This window comes from Nanorana parkeri, unplaced genomic scaffold (genome assembly GCF_000935625.1).
Source record: "Nanorana parkeri isolate BGI_ZX_2015 unplaced genomic scaffold, ASM93562v1 scaffold216, whole genome shotgun sequence".
NCBI classification, from domain to species: domain Eukaryota; kingdom Metazoa; phylum Chordata; class Amphibia; order Anura; family Dicroglossidae; genus Nanorana; species Nanorana parkeri.
In genome coordinates this window covers 1,650,486-1,658,835 of record NW_017306484.1, presented here as the reverse complement: position 1 = coordinate 1,658,835, position 8,350 = coordinate 1,650,486, and positions in this window count along the sequence as shown.

Here is an 8,350-nt window from a genome sequence, read left to right as displayed (position 1 = left end):
ATTAGTACGCAGCCCCTGTCCTTCTCTATGGGAGTACGCGGCCATACGCCACCCTACGCTCACCCGCCCTGCATGTCTGTGCGGGAGAGCGTACCCGTACGCTGACGGGATGGATCCTGCCTGCGTCCGAGACGGGACACCCGCACCCGTACGGACCTGCACTTGAGGTGAGCGTAGGGTGGCTCGCGGCCGTGTAGTCCCATAGAGAAGGACAGGGGCTGCGTACTAATCACACGCAGCACCTGTCCTTCCCGGGAGCTGCCCGATGCGGCCGCACACGCAGCACGGAGCTGTAGGTGCCGGCCTTTTCTTGTGTAAATGAGGCCTAAAGGCAATTCATATTCCCAAACACTTTACAACGGACACTGATCCATCCATATCGGTCTCTGCCCCACCAAAGCTCACACTCTAATATATTTCAGATACACGTGCACATCAACTCAGCTGGGATCTAGCTTTACATATCTGTATAGATTTGCTGAGGTCAGGAAGACGAACAGTAATCACCATTTATTCTTCTCTATACATTAACAGCGAGCCTGAAATGTTACAGGACTATTAGAAATGTTACTTGGAGCAGAAAGTGAAATATTAATACATTCAAAGAATATAAACATATCTTATAAAGGCAGCAATTATACGAAATGGATGAAGAAAGAATCCTCGGGTCTTTACTGCTGGACTCCACTAGAAGGTGTATGGCACATATTTGTATATCCTGTGCTATGTGATCAATTCTCCATGGACATACACTGCCAAGCACTGCCTTAGCTAAGCAAATAGGTCAGAGCCTCCCATTGGGTAAGTGTTATGATCTGGGGTTGCTTCAGGTGGTCAGGTCTAAGGTCATCAATGTTATGTCCCCAAAAAATGAGGTCAGCTGCCTCCCTGAATATACTGAATGATCAATTTTTTCCATCAATGGATTTTTTCTTCCCTGATGGCACATTGGGCATATTCCAAGATGACAATCCCAGGATTCATCAGGCTCAGATTGTGAAAGAGTGGTTCAGGGGGCATGAGACATCATTGTCACACATGGATTGGACACCACAGAGCCCAGACCTTAAAAGGAGAACTATGGGGTCAGGGCTTTTCCCCATAGTTCTACTTAGGGTAAAGGGAGGAAACAAACTAGCGTCCTCCCGTCACCCTAAGCTCAGTATAGCTCGCGGTATACTGAGACGCCGCAGATGAAGCAGATCCCGACTATTATGTATGCCTATCTAGAGGCAGAGCCAGCTGTACCCGCCCCCTCCCCCGTCCGTTCCGCCAGTCAGCGCTGGAGGATCGGAGCGGGGAGGGGGGAATCCAGCCCCTCCCCCTGTCACGGCAGAGAGCCGTGACAGGATCGAGAAGTGAGCGAACGCCGGTATGTGTTCGATCACTTCCCGATCTACCGAGCCGACCTGCGACAGTCTCATTGTCACAGGTCGGCTAGAACTATGAGATGAGTGAAAAGCACTCACCTCATAGTTCTCCTTTAACCCCATTGAGAATCTTTGGGATGTGCTGGAGAAGACTTTACACAGTGGTCAGACTCTCCCATCATCACTACAAGGTCTTGGTGAAAAATTAATGCAACTCTGGATGGAAATAAATGTTGTGACATTGCATAAGCTTATGGAAATGATGCCACAGCGAATGCGTGCCATAATCAAAGCTAAAGGTGGTCCAATGAAATATTAGAGTGTGTGACTTTTCTATTGGGCCAGGCAGTGTGTATATAGAGGACTCACCTGGAAAACAGTAGTCTGGTCGAAAAGCTGGGCTTTTGCTCTTCAAATCAGAGAAATCTATTTTCTATGCAGTAGATATGTAAAAGGTTTCCAAGGTCACATGACAGGCCATCATATGGTCAGCTGATCTGAACCTTACTCACATCCACCACCCCCCCCCCTTCTTTTTTTGTCTTGACTTTCTCCCCCGCTGGGTGAGGACATGACCCAAACTTCAGACTTTGGACTGCTGCAAATCTGTGCCATTTTGGCTCCATACAAACCTTTAGCTTAAAAGGTATACATAGAGCTTTGTACAGGTCAGACCCATCTTAGAAGACATTGTGTGAATGAGCCTTTAACACACATGTCTAAAGCTGGCCATGCACCTATCGATTATCTGCAGATTTTCTATGGTCATGTGCAAAAGATTCCTCCATCTACGCTAAACCGTGTGGATGGAGGAATCTCCCACTGGGCCGAGCTTCAGGATCTTGCTAGTTGGCCCCGCTGGCTCTTAATACCTGAACAATGCCGGCATCCAATCAGATTGTTCAGGTATTGAGAGCCAGCGGGGCCGACTAGCAAGATACTGAAGCTTGGCCCAGTGGGAGATTCCTCCATGCACACAGTTTAGCGTAGATGGAGGAATCTGTTGAACTTTTTCCATCTGACCATAGAACATCTGCACATAATCTCTAGGTGTATGGCCAGCTTTAGGGATATCATGTATGTGAAATGTGGAATGTGAGCTCCTGGTAATATTCTATTAGAAACTCAATAAGGAAAATAGATGCCAACATCCTCTGGACATCCTTATTGGACCACAAATAATATCTTCCTTGCTTTGAAGTGATATTTCTCAGGCTAAGATCACACAAGTGACATTTGCAATAACTCTTTTCTAAGATGAAAGCTGAACCAACCTCAGGTCAGAATATTTGACAATAAGTCCCTCTCTCCCTTATACAAACATATGGGGATTGTTCCTCTGCACAGATTGGGTGGGTCACACTTTCCCCATATGCTTGTGATGGCAAATGTGACTCAAAATATAATCTATGCAGAATGGATGTTGGATTTTTCAGCTTGGCACAGGTCAACAAGAGCAGCCTCCATATTTCATGACAGGTCTCCTATAAGGCCTTTTAAACAAAGGCTTTGGCTTGGCCTGCTGAAGGCAGCTAGCAAAGTCTTAGCCAGCACTCCCATTCACATCTGTGTTTATTATCCTCATACTAAAGTTGAGGGTTGCTTTAAAAGCTTAATCAAAGCTGGCTGAAAGCTTTGTAAAAGGCCTAAAAGTGCTCATTACCACCCAGATTGGACTAACTGGCTACTGAATTCTACATTAGGTTGCCCGCCTCTATAAAATGTCAGAACTACCACGTGTTCGAGTATTGCGTGCCTTCTATCAATTTTATAGCATTACAAAATCTTATACATAGGTACAATGGTCATGATACCATATTTGTTCAAATCACCTTTGTGGAACAAGTCAGATTGGCAATCATTAGCCTCGAATATTATTGCTGTAAATACTTCTTCTCTCTGTAGGCCCGGATGGCTAACACAGCACTGGCACAATATATTATAACTAGTAAGATGGCAAATGTTGCTGCCCCTCCGTCCGTTCCTGCCAGATTGCAGTTCATCCAAGTCAGGCCGTTCCTGGCGTACAGTCTCTCTCGCCTCTTACACACATCCGTGGCGTTGATCTGGAGGGCAAAGTGTAGAAACACCCCCACCGCAGCTCCGAAACCAAGAGAGGCCAGCAAACTGAAAACAGTCTCGATCACCAGCCACCTATCAGAGAGGCGAAGCAGATGTTTGGATCCCGCGGCCAGGATGGCAAGGGTCAGGGTCCCCATCAGAAGTGTTACTGCCAGGCCACCGTACATCAAGGGGCCCCGCAGCAGTGAGAATTCCTGGTCCAGTTTACGCACCTCCTGGAGCTCCTGGCCCTCAAATGGGTAATACCCTCCTCCAAAGCCACCACTTGCCATGCCAGCGCTGAACCCAGAAAGGGCGAAATAGGAGGAGATTAGGCAAATCAGTACCAGAGCGTTGAGGATCACCTCCAACATCTGCAGAATACCTGAGATGAGACAGAGAGAAAAGGCTAAGAACCCGCTTTCCATGTCCGGCAGCATGACACGCGTCAGTCTGGGATGTGCGCAAAACTGCGACTTGGACCCTTAACCATGAGAAGACCAAGAAAATATACAGAAGGAAAATAATTGTATTTCAGCTAAATTTTACAACAAAACATTTTCAGTGCTCCTACAGCCAAAACCCATTACCTTATATGCGCCTCTCACATCCCCCCCCCCCCCCCCTTATTTTGTTTTTGACAGCTTCTCCCCCGCTGGGTGAGGACATGACCCAAACTTCAGACTTTGGACTGCTGCAAATCTGTGCCATTTTGGCTCCATACAAACCTTTAGCTTAAAAGGTATACATAGAGCTTTGTACAGGTCAGACCCATCTTAGAAGACATTGTGTGAATGAGCCTTTAACACACATGTCTAAAGCTGGCCATGCACCTATCGATTATCTGCAGATTTTCTATGGTCATGTGCAAAAGATTCCTCCATCTACGCTAAACCGTGTGGATGGAGGAATCTCCCACTGGGCCGAGCTTCAGGATCTTGCTAGTTGGCCCCGCTGGCTCTTAATACCTGAACAATGCCGGCATCCAATCAGATTGTTCAGGTATTGAGAGCCAGCGGGGCCGACTAGCAAGATACTGAAGCTTGGCCCAGTGGGAGATTCCTCCATGCACACAGTTTAGCGTAGATGGAGGAATCTGTTGAACTTTTTCCATCTGACCATAGAACATCTGCACATAATCTCTAGGTGTATGGCCAGCTTTAGGGATATCATGTATGTGAAATGTGGAATGTGAGCTCCTGGTAATATTCTATTAGAAACTCAATAAGGAAAATAGATGCCAACATCCTCTGGACATCCTTATTGGACCACAAATAATATCTTCCTTGCTTTGAAGTGATATTTCTCAGGCTAAGATCACACAAGTGACATTTGCAATAACTCTTTTCTAAGATGAAAGCTGAACCAACCTCAGGTCAGAATATTTGACAATAAGTCCCTCTCTCCCTTATACAAACATATGGGGATTGTTCCTCTGCACAGATTGGGTGGGTCACACTTTCCCCATATGCTTGTGATGGCAAATGTGACTCAAAATATAATCTATGCAGAATGGATGTTGGATTTTTCAGCTTGGCACAGGTCAACAAGAGCAGCCTCCATATTTCATGACAGGTCTCCTATAAGGCCTTTTAAACAAAGGCTTTGGCTTGGCCTGCTGAAGGCAGCTAGCAAAGTCTTAGCCAGCACTCCCATTCACATCTGTGTTTATTATCCTCATACTAAAGTTGAGGGTTGCTTTAAAAGCTTAATCAAAGCTGGCTGAAAGCTTTGTAAAAGGCCTAAAAGTGCTCATTACCACCCAGATTGGACTAACTGGCTACTGAATTCTACATTAGGTTGCCCGCCTCTATAAAATGTCAGAACTACCACGTGTTCGAGTATTGCGTGCCTTCTATCAATTTTATAGCATTACAAAATCTTATACATAGGTACAATGGTCATGATACCATATTTGTTCAAATCACCTTTGTGGAACAAGTCAGATTGGCAATCATTAGCCTCGAATATTATTGCTGTAAATACTTCTTCTCTCTGTAGGCCCGGATGGCTAACACAGCACTGGCACAATATATTATAACTAGTAAGATGGCAAATGTTGCTGCCCCTCCGTCCGTTCCTGCCAGATTGCAGTTCATCCAAGTCAGGCCGTTCCTGGCGTACAGTCTCTCTCGCCTCTTACACACATCCGTGGCGTTGATCTGGAGGGCAAAGTGTAGAAACACCCCCACCGCAGCTCCGAAACCAAGAGAGGCCAGCAAACTGAAAACAGTCTCGATCACCAGCCACCTATCAGAGAGGCGAAGCAGATGTTTGGATCCCGCGGCCAGGATGGCAAGGGTCAGGGTCCCCATCAGAAGTGTTACTGCCAGGCCACCGTACATCAAGGGGCCCCGCAGCAGTGAGAATTCCTGGTCCAGTTTACGCACCTCCTGGAGCTCCTGGCCCTCAAATGGGTAATACCCTCCTCCAAAGCCACCACTTGCCATGCCAGCGCTGAACCCAGAAAGGGCGAAATAGGAGGAGATTAGGCAAATCAGTACCAGAGCGTTGAGGATCACCTCCAACATCTGCAGAATACCTGAGATGAGACAGAGAGAAAAGGCTAAGAACCCGCTTTCCATGTCCGGCAGCATGACACGCGTCAGTCTGGGATGTGCGCAAAACTGCGACTTGGACCCTTAACCATGAGAAGACCAAGAAAATATACAGAAGGAAAATAATTGTATTTCAGCTAAATTTTACAACAAAACATTTTCAGTGCTCCTACAGCCAAAACCCATGCCCAACATACCGTATCCTGCTGAACTAGGCACTGGTCATGTGGTTTTTACAGACGAGGATTAGAAGCAAGACCTTCAGGCAATGATGGGCCAACACACTGAACCTCTTTGGACCCCTTTGGCAAAGACCATGTGACCAATGTCAAGGCCCTGGCCATGAGTCCTACCCCTAGAAGGAGACCAGAGTAAAATTCCACCCATTCTCTATACCTGCTGCAAGAACAGTAGAATAGTTTGGACATAAGTTTGGAGCCTTGGTTTAGACCCAAAAGTGGGTCGTGACCCCAAGTTCAGTGGGTCGCGACATACCTTCTTTCTAAATGAGAGACTTCTCAGCCTCTTCCTAGCGCTGCACCGTCAGTTCTTGTGCCGAGCAGCCATTCAAAATATGGCCCTGCGTGTCAGCTTGAGGTGGGGTGGGCTGGAAGTATGGCCACAAGGGAGCTCCATCCATATGTGCATTGCTTACAGCTCCATATGTGCCCTGTAGAGGTGCCTGGACTGCAGTGACGTCACATTCTGGCTCCCGGCATCTCTATAGGGCTTGCAAGGGAGCTGTACAAACAATGCACATACGGCTGGAGCTCCATCACAGCACAGCAGCCAACACTTGATACCAGGCTAAGGATCCACTCCAGTTCTCATATGTTAGGGAGACTGGGTGGATCTTAAAAAAAAATTATAATTTATTTTGGAGTGTGTATGTGTGCGTGAGATTGTGTCTGTGGTTGTGTATGTGTGCGTGAGATTGTGTCTGTGGTTGTGTATGTCTGTCAGTGTTTTTGAGGGTCTGTTCACACTAGTGCAGTGCGTTAATTATACAGTCCTATGCGAATAATGCACTGTACCGCGCAATCACACCTACTGCGTGTTCTGGTGTGGAAGGTGTGTTGCGTTGCCTTTAATTCGAATAAAGTCCAAATCCCATTCGCACTGCCATGGTCTCAAAACCACAAGGTATATGTGGTGCCCAGGTGACCACACGAAACGGCGCCGTGCAAAACATTAATAGTAAATAAAAGTAATTCACTGACACGCACTTGAAGGGTTTTTAAAGTATTGTTATGTTTAATCAATACCCAATGTCACATACTGTCATACAGTGCTAACGTTTCAGGTCTGCACAGGGATCCTTCATCAGAGCGACAGGGATCCTTCATCAGAGCGACAGGGATCCTTCATCAGAGCGACAGGGATCCTTCATCAGAGCGACAGGGATCCTTCATCAGAGCGACAGTGACCTTCATCAGAGCGACAGTTCCTTCATCAGATCCACAGGGATCCTTCATCAGAGCGACAGGGATCCTTCATCAGAGCGACAGGGATCCTTCATCAGAGCGACAGGGATCCTTCATCAGAGCGACAGGGATCCTTCATCAGAGCGACAGTGACCTTCATCAGAGCGACAGGGATCCTTCATCAGAGCGACAGGGATCCTTCATCAGAGCGACAGTGACCTTCATCAGAGCGACAGTGACCCTTCATCAGAGCGACAGGGTCACTGTCGCTCTGTTGAAGGATCCCTGTGCGGACCCGAAACGTTAGCACCGTATGACAGTATGTGACATTGGGTATTGATTAAACATAACAATTCTTTAAAAACCCTTCAAGTGTGTGCCGGTGAATTACTTTTATTTGCCATTAATTTGAATGACACCCCAAACGAACCTCCCACCCACAGTTCAATCGCCCGCACCCAAATGCCTGGTACTGCAATGCCCCGCATTCCATTGCAGTGCAACTTGAGTCGTGACTTAATTACCAAGGACAAATGTGGGTCCTGAGTTTACACAGGTTAAGAACCACTGGTTTAGAGGATACATGAAGAGATGCCAAAGGAAAGCTGAATTCTTTCCAGGAGAATGTCATCCTTTGTTATGCAAACACATCATATTTTTATAATTATAGGAACCAGCTCCCTCTTCTGACCTGAGATAACGGCATCTGGCACAGAAGGTCTTTCAACAGAGATTTCCTTTGTGGCTCGGAGATATCACGTGGATGAATGTCGAGCTCTGCAATGGAAGCTGGTCCTGGAAGATCAGGATAAACCATGCCCACCAATCACTGCGGCACCATTGTACACCTTCTATAGCCCGCAGATTCCACTGTCTCTATAATGGAAGGGCTAGTTGGCTGCATTTGCCCCCACCCCTCCCCCCCAACCCAACCCAC